This window comes from Myotis yumanensis, unplaced genomic scaffold (genome assembly GCF_028538775.1).
Source record: "Myotis yumanensis isolate MYYU_CA2020_CCGP unplaced genomic scaffold, mMyoYum1.0.hap1 SCAF_4, whole genome shotgun sequence".
Classification (NCBI taxonomy): Eukaryota; Metazoa; Chordata; class Mammalia; order Chiroptera; family Vespertilionidae; genus Myotis; species Myotis yumanensis.
The window spans coordinates 52183270-52196213 of record NW_027223755.1 but is presented as its reverse complement, the minus strand read 5'-3'; the positions used below and the strand labels follow the sequence as shown (position 1 = coordinate 52196213).

Here is a 12944-nt window from a genome sequence, read left to right as displayed (position 1 = left end):
TTTTTGATTAATTGTAATTTTTTTTGGTGGAGTCTTTAGGGTATTCTGTATATATTATCATGTCATTTGGAAATTGGGGTAGTTTTACTTCTTCTTTTCCAATTTGAATACCTTTTACTTCTTGTTCTTGGCTAGTTGCTCCGTCTATGACTTCCAGTACTATGTTGAATAAGAATGGGTATGATTGTCTTGTTCCTGATCTTAGAGAAAAACTTCTCATTTTTTACCATTGAGTATGTTATTATGTGTGGCCTGCATATATAGTCTTTATTATGTTGAGGTATGTATCCTTAATATCTTGAATGGATTTTGAATTTTTTCATATGCTTTTTCTGTACCTGTTAAGATGATTATATGATTTTATCTTTCATTTTGTTAATGTTGTATGTTACATTGATTTGTGGCTGTTGAACCATCTTCATATTTCTGGGATAAATCCCACTTGATAGTAGTGTATGACCCTTTTAATGTATGACCCTTTTAATGTATTGTTGAATTCAGTTTGTTAATATTTTGTTGCATCTATGTTCATCAGGGATATTGGCCAGTAATTTTCTTTTCTTGCAGTGTGCTTGTCTGGTTTTGATATCAGGGTACTCATTATAATTGGAGAGCATGTAAAGAGCTTCCCAGACAAGAAAAAGCTAAAGGAATTCATCACCACCAAACCAGTATTACATGAAATGTTAAAGGGTCTTCTTTAAGAAGAAGAAGAAAAAGGTAAAAGTATAAACAATAAAATGGCAATACATGCATATCTATCAACAGTTGAATCTAAAAAATGAAATAAATGAATAAGCAGAGCAGAAACAGACATAGATACAGAGAATATTTCGACTGTTGCCAGATGAGAATGGTGTTGGGGGGGGATGGGTGAAAAAGGTAAAGGGATTAAGAAGTATACATTAGTAGTTGCAGAACAGTCATGGGGATATAAAGTACAGCATAGGGAATATAGTCAATAATATTGTAATAACTATGTATAGTGTTAAATGGGTACTAGATTTATTGGGGTGATCACTTAGTAAGTTACATAATGTCTAATCACTGGGATGTGCACCTGAAAATAATATAATATTGTATGTATGTCAACTGTAATTAAAAAATTAAAATAATTTAAAAATATATTGAATTTTAGAAAACAAGAAAAACATAAAGTTAAGCATATGCTGAAAACAATCTTTTATAAGTGGACCTGTAAAATTCAAACCCATGTTGTTCAAGGGTCAACTAACTGTATTATCATTTCATCTGTTTATTAATGAAGTACTGTGACTTTTCCAAATGTTTAATTTTATAATTTACATACTTATTTTGGTCAAAGAAGTATAAAAATCACAGGTTCTTTTTTAAACCAAGGATATGTAGAAGCTTTATTTTGCCACAGAGGGAGAGCACTATGTTATTCTTGTGTTTTAGCTATGACTGTGATCTACATTTTGCTCACTTAAACAATTTCCTTTGTTTTTGATGGAAGATGAGAATTTACTGGGATTCATTGGAGGAGTCTCCATCACTGTGTGTGCCAATCCACTTACGAATATACTATGTTACTCTTGAAAACAATTTTGAAGTTCATAGAATGATAATCTGGCCCTAGATTGAAAACTTTCTAACTTAGATCAAGGAATTCTTCAGTAGAACTTGTAAATTTCTTCTTGTTGAATGGAAAAGGAGGATAGTAATACAATAAAATTACTTTTGTTTGATCTGATTAAAATTTTAATGACTAGTCTACTTGTCTAGAAATTTTCCCTTGGATAATTAAGTGTGGTGAATATGTGAAAATGAAGTTGTGAATTAAACAACTTTTTTTTTTTTTTTTTGCGTGTAGCTTTCATTCTTCAGAAATAGGACAATATGGAAGTGTTCATTAACAAAAAAGTAGAGACTAGTCAAAACAAATCTATTTCCAACCTTAAAACATGAAAAAATAAACAGTTAAAAGTTGAAGTATTATAAACAAATTTTAGTTTTTGAGAATGTGGCAACTATTATAATAATATGTATGTAGGTAGTTCTGTTTCCAAATAGATAGACCACATTTCCTTTTTGAACTATGTGATTTATATGGAGTTTATTAGGACATATATATTACTATAAATAATTGTGAATATGAATTTGTTCTTAAAAACCCCGATTCTTAACAGTCAGATTTTAGGTACAGTAATGCTCAGTTTTTGATTCTATAAATAGGATTTAAAAAAAAATCTTGGCTAGGAGAAATGTCAGTTTGTACTTAGTCATCAGAGATGAGTAATATTCTAGAAACTCTTTCTCCTAGTTTAGACTTCTTAATGTTATTTTAGTGTATTTTTTTCAGCCACAGTGTATTGTATTTTAAGCGTTATGTTGAACAAAATGTGTAGTAACAGCTGTTGTAGAGTCCTTTCCTATAAAAGATCACAAATGTAATAGAGTTGGGTATCTCTATGTCAAAAATTAAGAATTACTGGGCAATAGCAACAGACAGGAGGCTCTAAATAGCATTGTTTTAGTAGAGGATGGGGATGTGATATTAACTATCAAGTATGTTATTACCAAAATTCAGTATAGAAATAAAAATTAAGGGTCCTCTCAGTATCCTAAAATGTTATTTTGTTTCATTAAAAATTTTTAATAGTCTACCAAACTATTCTAATCTACCTTAATAGATTTATCTACCAGGTGTATCAGGGTGATTTCTCAGATGCATATCATAGGGAGCCCAAAGAAACTTAATAACTGTGGGTTAAATGATCAACTTTGGTATTTATGTCCTTTAAGCCAAGTTTCTTTACTGTTACCATCCTACATTTGTGTGTGGATGTTTTGTTTTGGTTTTTATACAGCATCCAATGTACTTTCATGCATGTCATTTAATCTTGCCTGTCATGTAATTGATACTAAATACTCGAGGAATAAATGAAAAACTGCATCATATACATATAATGGTTTTCATTTTAAAGATAAAGAAGCTGAAGTAAAGATGAAAACAAATGTATTGTCTTGCAATAAAAATATCTGGGTTCATATCCCATTTCTGAAATTATGTGCTCTTTGGAAAATTTCTCCTTTTGAGTCTCTGTTTCTCATGTGTAAAATGGAAATCTTATTCTCCTTGAGGGTTATTGGGATGATTGAATAAAGTAATCTACATGAGCACGTCTGATGTGGCTCAGTGGTTAAGGGTCGACCCTGGATCTAAGAGGTTGCCGGTTTGATTCCTGGTCAGGGCACATGCCCGGGTGTGGGTTTGATCCCTGGTGGGGACTGTGTAGAAGGCAGCTGACCAATGACGTGTCTATCTATCTGTACCTCTCCTTTCCTCTCTCTCTCTCTCTAAAAAAAAAAAAAATCAATAAAAACATATATAAAAATCATCTACATGAAAATGTTTTGAACTCTAATGTTCCATACAAATACAAAATCAGGATTATAATTTTTTAATATACTACAAATTGTAAATCATCTACTTAATAGCATATCAGAAAAGAACAGTTCAATGGTCTTTCTACTGTGTCTACACCACCTCAGTTCTAGAGACACTAAGTCTATTGTAGGTCTGTATAACATTATTAATATTTATCATAAGTACAAAATGATTGTTCTCATGAGCCCAAGACTTAAAGGTCATTTTATGCCTGTAATATAATATAGAAGTTAATATGCCTGTAATATATTGTAGAAGTTAATATATTGTAGAAGTCATTTGAATGAATGTTTCCTTATTTTTATTTTTTTTATTGATTTCAGAGAGGAAGGGAGAGGGAGCAAGAAACAGAAACATCAATGATGAGAGAGAATCACTGATCGGCTGCCCCCATAGGCCCCCCACTGGGGATCGAGCCCACAACCTGAGCATGTGTTCCTGACTGGAATTGAAGCCAGGACCCTTCAGTCTGCAGGTTGACACTCTATCCACTGAGCCAAAATGGCCAGGGCTCTTTTTTTCCTTACTGCCCTGATCGCCCCTCAGGAGCAGGGGGAGATGGAGAAGCCTTGAGGGGTGATCAGGGCTGGTGCCAGGCGCTGGCAGTGGGTGCAAGCAGGGCTGGTGCTGGCAGCAGGTGCAAGCACTGGGCAGGACTGTGGCATGCAGGAGCAAATAATTTTCAGTAACCACCAGAGGCTCACCTTGATGACAGCGACTGGCCGCCTTGGTCTGGTGCCCCCACTCACCTGCTCCACCATCTAGTCATGGCCGATGCCTGCCATGTTTTGTGCTCTACCGCCTGCTGCTGACACCCACCATGTTCCACACATGCCCCCTGGTGGTCAGAACATGTCATAGTGACTGGTTGTTCGGTGGTTCCGCCATTCGGTCTATTTGCATATTATGTAGCCTTTTATTACCCAGGATAAGAAAAGTACCCACTTCATAGTTCCTAAATTTGTTTCCCTTTCTGATGAGATCTTTGTGATAATTTTCTGAAAAAAATTTTTTTTTGGTTTTAAATATCTAATTCAATGTACTTTGAAACAATAGGATTACATTTTGAAACCTACAATAAACAAATAAGCTAACAAAAATTAGCCACCATAGGAGAAAATGTGAAATGGAAATATAGGGTGTCCCAAAATTCACGCAAGATTTGCTATTGAATTGAACTGCAAATCTTGTGTGAATTTTGGGACACCCTATATATAATGAAATAAAGAAATAAATGAAAAAAAAAGTTTTGAGAATTGTAGAGGATTAACAGGGGATATCACAGTGTGTTTTTCACTTAGTGTTTTGTTTTCTTTTAGTAAGAACCTTATCAGTTGGAGAGAGTTGTTCTTTTATTTGAACTAAGTTCTGTTTTTTCTGAAATCAGATTTTGTATCCCCAAGGCCCACTCAGCAATGCCAGTATAAACATACATTAGCAGCTGTACAATACTTTAAAGAGTTAGCAAGAAGGTATAAAGCAACTACTTCATTTTAGAACCCAAATGCTAACCACTGAGCACCACCGGCCAGGGCAGTTCTATACGTATTTTATGAAAGATGATAGAAGTCAGAAATGTCTCAATAATTTTGTCACAAAAAAATTAAAAGGTAAGAGATAATTACCGTCATTTCCCGCCATTTGTACCAATATCCAAAATAAATTTTCCCAAAGTCTCACCATTTAATACCAGCCATACAGTTTAGTCAGAACAGATCATAAAGAGTCAAACTTCCCTCTTCTGATCTGGACATTTCTGTCACACCCGTAATGATGTAATTAAAAGTTGTGTGGATGAATAGCATAGAGAGACCCAATTCTTCCACATTCTTTGTATGCATTATAACATGGGGAGAGCACTGAATAAATTGAGATCTCTGGCTAATGTTATAAATGAGAGTCGTTGTATTTACCTTTCCTTCTTAGAAAGATCTTCAGTATTTTTATAAAATGAAGTACAAATATACATTGGAACTATGTATAAGTTTTAAATTTTTGTGAGATAAAAACATTCATGTGAGCAAAGATGCAACTTATATAGAGAATCGCATTTTCTGTTGAGGAGCTTGGAATATCCACAAGAGAATCATCCACCCAGTAGAAAAGGTTCCTGCTCTGAAAAATGAGGTTCTTTGAAGGCCATGGATCACTAACTAGCTGAGCATGTACTTACTGTCTTCTCTCTTTTTCTATTTTATGGACAACGAGAGGTAGGACTAAGGGAATTTGGATTTTTGGTGTGTAGATCTTTGACATTTTGATAGAGGAATGATTATTCTAAATAACTTACTAGGTATGTATTTTTAGAAAGAAATGAAACTTGATTAAAAGTTTAAATATCATCTTAAGAAATTGACATTGAATTCAGAGACTCTAGTTCATCTTGTACAAATGAAGAAACTTACGTGAATAGAACACAGAAAGGTAATATGGAGTGGAACTGGAACGTAATGTAAACTGCCCTGGCTCCTGGTGCAGTGCTATTTTCAGTGTTTTATGTAATATATTTTAATGGTTCTAATTTATAAGATGAACACATGGTCCATTTGTTATATTTAGAATCTAAGTAAAATAATACATTTTTGAAATGTCTGTGCTGGACTTTTGAAAATAAATTGTAAAAATTGTGTAAGATAGGAGCTATATGAGTATATTGTATCAGAGGTTTTGCTCTCTTGACTGTTTTACTTAATTTTATGTGTATCTATTGAGACTATACATATGATAGTTGATCCCCTGGGTTTAGCTCTGCTGGTATAACAAAGGTTTAAATACTATTTACTTTCAGAAAGTTATTTAAAAATTAAAGTTAGTAACTATTTCAAAGAAACTAAAATAAAGCATTTAAAATTGGAAATATTAGAAAAAGTAAATTAGAAATTTTCCAAACATACTGGAAGAAAAAAAAAAGAGACTAATTTTATTTTAACAAATGTTTGTGATTTGACATGTTTGCTTTATATGTTTTTGTTGTTTTAAAGAAATAAAAGGTAATAAAAACTGTTGAGTTTCTTCACACCCCATTCCGGCCCACTCCACTTCTTCAGAGGCAGACACTATCTGGAAGTTGGTGTGTTTCCTTCCTCTAAGTTTTCATATTTCTATGTATGTATGTACCCATAAATTATAGCATATACCTGTTCTGCTAGGATGGTGGTCACTAGTCAAATCTCGCTATTTACATTTAAATTAGTTAAAATCCAATAAATAAATAAATAAAAGTTGAAATCTCATATAATAAAAGGGTAATATGCAAATCAACTGAACAGCAGAACAACCGGTCACTATGACGCACACTGACCATCAGGGGGCAGACGCTCAATGCAGGAGCTGCCCCTGATGGTCAGTGCCCTCCCACAGGGGAAGTGCCGCTCAGCCAGAAGCTGGGCTCATGGCTCATGGCTGGCGAGTGCAGCAGCAGTGGCGCTCCCACCTCCGCCTCTGTGGCAGTGCTAAGGATGTCTGACTGACGGCATCCCCCGAGGGCTCCCGGACTGTGAGAGGGCGCAGGCCGGGCTGAGGGACACCTCCCTCGCCACCCGCCCCCGAGTGCACAAATCTCGTGCACCGGGCCTCTAGTATAAAATAAAATACATTTAGTTTCTCAGTAGCACTAGCCACATTAGAAATGTTCAGTACCCCCACGTGGTTTAGGCTACTATACTGGACATTTTCATCATTGAAGAAGTGCTGATGTATACCATAGTTTGCATGTTCTTAAACTTCATACTAATGGTATCACACTATTCATATTCTGGAGCTTTTCCCACTCCATATTATATTTGAGGTTTATCTACAATGACACACTAATTTGTGGACATTTAGGCTATTTTCTACTTTTAAATGTTAAAATAATGCTGTAGGTAGTAGGGTTATGCTTGTTTTTATACACACATGTGTGAAGTTTCTTTAGGGTATGCATTTGTTGGTTGTAATCATTTTTAACTTTACGTGATGTGACCAAATAATTCCTTAAAGTAGATATACCAATTTAAGCTTCAACTAATAGTATGTAAGATTTTCTTTCTTCGCATCCTTGCTGATACTTAATATTATTAGACTAGAGTGTCATATGTTATTAAATTTTAATTTTAATTTTACTGATATTTAGTGAAGACGAACAGCTTTTCATATGTTTATTGGTCATTTGGATTTCCTTTTCTGTGAATAGTCTATTCACATTATTTTTTTAAAAATTATTTTTCTTTTTGATTTAGGAGTTCTTAATAATTCATTTTTGGTGATGCATTATAAATTTGTCCTATTTTGTGGCTTGTATTTTTTACTTGTTTATAGTGTCTTGATGCCTAGAAATTTAAAAATTTATTGTGTAAAAATTTTCAGCCTTTCCCTTTAATGCTTGTACTTTTTTAGGTCCTGCTTAAGCAAGCTTTGCTTATTTTGCTGCCATATGGTTCATTTCCTGCTTTTCCTTCTAAAAGTTTTATAATTTTGCTTTCTAGATTTAGGTTTTCTAAATCTACCTGGGATTTATATTATGAGACAGTGATCTAATTTTCCCCATAAGTATTACTAATTTTCTAAGCATCAATTTTTGAATAATTTCTCTTCTCCTCACTGATTTATATTGCCATTTTTAATCTACCAAATTGCTATATATGGGTGGGTTTTCTATTCTGTGCAGTTGATTTTTTGATCTCTGTGTCAGTATCACACCATCTAAATTATTAGAGCTTTATGATATGATGATGACTGTTAGGGTAAATCATCCCACCTTGTTCATCTTTTTCAAAATCATTCTGTTTTCAGTCTTTTCTCTCCTATGTGAATTATAGGATTATGGTATTAAGTTCTGTTAACAATCCTCCTGGGATTTTTATTGGAATTGAATTTAGAGAGTAATTTAGTGAGAATAGACATTTTTATGAAATTTAGTTTTCCCATCCACCCACATGGTTTATCTTCCCATTCATTTGTGTTTCCATTTATGCCTGACAATAAAGTATAATTGCCTCAGTAGAGGTTTTCTTGTGGCCTGGTGCTTTCTTGTGGATAGATATTTGACTGCTGATTTAACTTTTTTGATGTTTAGGAATATATTCAGTTTTTGATACTCTTCTTGAGTCAAATTTAGGTTACTTACACAAAATATTCCGAAAGTATTAGTGCAGTTTTAAATTTAAATGACGTCAAGAGTATAAATGCCACAGAGGTGTACAACAATTACTTGGAAGTTTATTTAAATTTCTTTTAAGTTTTACGGTTTTTGAATTGCAATTTATAGGGTTTCCCTCATTTTTCATTGTGCAATTTATTTGTTGAAGAAATCAGCTTATTAATCTGAAAAGTTTCCACTGTGTTTGGGTTTCCGAAGACCACCTCGAGTTTCAGTGATTCACTAGGAGGACTCACAGCATTTATCAGATAGTTGGACTCATGGCTATGATTTATTATAGCAAAAGCATACAAAGCGATGTCAGAAAAGGGACAAGGCGAAAGGGGGCCAAGTCAGCAGGAAACCTGGCACAAGCCTCTTAGGAGTCTTTTCCTAGAGGAGTCACACAGGATGTATCTAATTTCCTCAGGAACGAGTTGTGACAGCACATGTGAGATGTTTAAAAGGGAAGCTGACTGGAGACTGAGTGCCCAAGGTTTTTATTGGAGGCTGGTTACATAGGCATCCTTAGCACCCAAATTCCAGACTCTAGGACGGAAAGCAGGTGCTCAGCATCGACCGCATTCTCCACACAGTTCATCGTTGAAGATTTTATGTAATATATTTGTGAGGTAACAACAGGTTACTTAGGCATCCTCGGCACCCAAATTCCAGGCTCTCAGAAGGAAAGTGGCACACTGAGCACTCTTATCAGTTCCTAGAATGGTGGGAACCCTGCTGAAATCCACGTTCCCAGACACCAGTCAAGGTCCGGCCTTGCAAACAGGATTTTTCTCAGGACAGCAGTTTCAGGCCTGCCCTGTAACTCTCTCTTGCACAGCCACATTCAGGGCTTTGCTAACTGCACGCTAGGTGGTAAATACGTTACTCTGTCTCCTCTGTTTCCTGTAAACCAGTAGTTAGGTCTATAGGCTTACACAAGCTTGATTTTTTTTTTTTTTGACAAGAATATTTCATTGATGGTGTTGTATACTTTCTATTGCATCTTATCAGGAAGCAGATATCATCTGGTTGCTCTTTTTTTTATGTGGGTGTGATGTTAAGTTTGATTAGAAGGTTCAGGTGTTATCAGCCTGATATAGGCATTATAAAGTTCCCCATCGGCTATTAACCTAATGATTTTAGCAATTGTTGATTCGTCATGCCATTTAGATTTGTAAAATCTAACTTTCTTTTTCACTTATTAGCTGTAATATTTCTGTAAATAAGAATTTGCCCTCACCAACTATTCATTTACTCTGAAGTACAGTTAATAAAAGGTAGGGGAAAAAAATGCAAGATTCTTTCTTTTACTTCAGAATTCCTTTTATTTTCAGTATTAAGGATAATACATTGGTCCCTTAGCATACTCCAAAGACAAGTATGAGTTTTTATTGTTATGAACATGTGGATATTAAACATATTTAATATTTTAATACATTGAAATAGAAATCTTTTCCCTAAAATTGTCCCATCTTTTGCCACCTCAAGTTAGCTACTGAGCATTGTGATACAACACCATCTATTCACCCTTGATTCCTTGTTTTCTGGTACAGCAAGATATTTCAGGCTCATTTTATGTTTCTTGCCCCAGATCTAAATCCAGCTGTTTTTCTATGCAATCCTAGTACTTTTTAGTGCAAAAATGATATTTAGAGACCACAATCTGGATTATGAGGTGCTCAGTGCCTTGGATTTGTCATTGTTTCTAGTTTTTTTTCAATGAAAATATGAACATCTAGGAAATATGAACTTTTTTTTAAAATGAAAAAATACTTTGAGTTTATCCTGATATTTTCAATTCAAATTTGGGATATGGGGATTTTACTTCTTTTGGTTTTGTGATTTTTTTTTTCTTATGCTGAAAAAGTTGGTTCCTAGTGATATTAATACAATTATTTGCTCTCTGTATATTAATATCAGTGTAACAACACCAATGCCATTACTAATAATATGGTTACTGAAATTGTTTAAAATTTCTTTGCAGCTCTTTTGGTCTTTGTTGTATATCCCACTAAAGTATTTTTAAAAAATCTTTATTGTTGAAAATATTACATATGTCCCTCTGTTTTCCTCATTGACCCCTTCTAGCCCACTCGGCCCCCCGCCCCAGGCCTTCAACACACTATTGCCTGTGTCCATGGGCTATGCCTATATGCATACAAGTTCTTTGGTTGATCTCTTCACCACCTCACTCCCCGCCACTCCCTCACCCCTCACTTTCCCTCTGAGATTCAACAGTCTGTTCCATGCTTCTATGTTTCTAGATCTATTTTGTTCATCAGTTTATTTTGTTCATGAGATTCCACATATGCGTGAGATCATGTGATACTTGTCTTTCTCTGACTGGCTTATTTAGCTTACCATAATATTCTCCAGGTCCCTCCATGCTGTCTCAAAGGGTAAGATATCTTTCTTTTTTACTCCTGCATAGTATTCCATGATATAAACGAACCATAGCTTTTTATCCACTCATCTACTGATGGGCACTTAGGCTGTTTTCAGATCTTAGCGATTGTAAATTGCACTGTGATGAACAACAGGGTGCATACATTCTTTCTGATTGGTGTTTCAGGTTTCTTAGGATATATTCCTAGAAGTGAATCCCACTAAGTATTTACAATACAATTACTCTATTCTGAAGTAACTTGAAATTATTACTCTCAGTGTTTTTAGGCCATCAACTCGATACATAGATTTGTTTGTTTCATTTTACTTTCACTTTTTAGAAATTGCTTTTTAAATTCTTGATTCAATTTTGTTTTATAATTATGTTAGATATTTACCTTATTTTAAAGTCATATCTAAAAAAAAGATAAATTTAGAGAAGTCTAGCTTCTGTTATTCTCCCTTCTATCCTTTACTCTCTTTCCCAGAGGCAGTAATTTAATTAGCTTTTGATTGATCTCCCCTTTGTTTATTTTTAAATGGAGCCAACTATCTATACTAATAAAAGGGTAATATGCTAATTAGTCCGAGAGACCTTCCAGGAGACCTTCTGGACGTCCTCTGGACAAAGCCATGTTGGTGGGGCCGGGGCAGAGGCGGTTAGGGCAATCAGGTCAGCAGGGGGGACAGTTGGGGGCAAGCAGGCTGGCAGGCAGAGTGGTTAAGGGTGATCAGGCAGGCAGCGGGCAGGTGAGCAGTTAAGAACCAGTGGTCCCGGATTGTGAGAGGGATGTCCATGGGATTGTGCCTAAACCAGCAGTTGGACATCCCCCGAGGGGTCCCAGATTGGAGAGGGTGCAGACCGGGCTGAGGGACACCCCCCTCCCCATGCATGAATTTTGTGCACTGGGCCACTAGTGTGTTTATATATTTGTATTTTCTTTCTTAAACACATGCATACTATTCACATTGTTTGTCACACAGCTCTTTTCATTTAATAATATTTTCTGGAAATCATACCATAATAGTATCTAAAAATTCCTTCTTAGGATCTGTTTTTTTATCTGGTATGGGATTACCATACGATGCATATAATGTAAATTTGGACCCTAATCCTATCTTTAGGTTTTACTCTTTCATGGGAAACTTTTTTCCTACCTAGAGCTTTGGGCAGAGAACCAGCTTCCTTGCTGCTCTCCTGAGCTGTGAGAAGAGATTCTGTTTTTATTTTTAATAGTTATTTTAACAAAATATTTTTATTGATTTCAGAAGGAAGGGAAAAGGAGAGATAGAAACATCAATGATGAGAGAGAATCATTGTTTAGCTGCCTCCTGCATGCCCCCTACCAGGCATGTGCCCTGACTGGTTCATAGGTCGAGGCTCAACCACTGAGCCAAACTGACCAGTCTTTTAATATTTCTTTTTATGGAATAAACAATCTTTTGATTTTCTGAACCTTTTACTCCAGTATCTCGGTTATTTCATTCTAACTCTCCTACTTATGTGGGCCCCAAACCATATATTCTGTCCCTACATACAGACATTACACCTCAGCTAACTAGCTTAGTTCCTGTTTCTGCTCTGTAGAGTTTCCTAAATTGTCATGCTGTCAGCTACTCTTGTAACTCTGGGATTGAGTTCTCTCTTTGTTTCTGGAGCCTGGGTATTTCTAAGCTATGTATTAATTTTTGGTATGTATTTTATCCAGCATTTCTTTGTTTGGAGCAGGAACAGTTCACTTTGTCATGTTGCCAGAAGTAGATCAACAGCATTTATTTCTGTCACCCATGTTTGTCATCCCTTTTCTATAATTAGCTGGTTGAAGGAACACACACATACATTCACACATATGAAACAATTTTATAAGATATATCTTATAACTGAAATTATTTTATTTTCTACTAAACCTTTTCCCCTTTCTTTCACTTGAAAATATTATTGATCTTCTGCAATAGTTATTTTAGAGTGCTTTCCCATACATTCTCTTCCTTTTTCTCCTCTTCGTCTTGCTTATTTTCCTCTTTTTT

The 12944-nt window shown here is 35.1% G+C and overlaps 1 long non-coding RNA gene across 5 annotated transcripts in view; it reads left to right on the top strand.

Annotated features, from left to right (window-relative positions):
• LOC139008750 (uncharacterized) overlaps nt 1-12944 on the top strand; it is a 125926-nt gene that overhangs the window by 54701 nt on the left and 58281 nt on the right. For 4 of the 5 annotated variants that reach the window (XR_011471206.1, XR_011471209.1, XR_011471207.1 and 1 more), the window contains one exon: nt 568-720. The exons of the other annotated variant lie outside the window; for it this stretch is intronic. This is a non-coding gene — a long non-coding RNA (uncharacterized lncRNA). The remainder of the gene's footprint in view (nt 1-567; nt 721-12944) is intronic. 5 annotated transcript variants of the gene reach the window in all.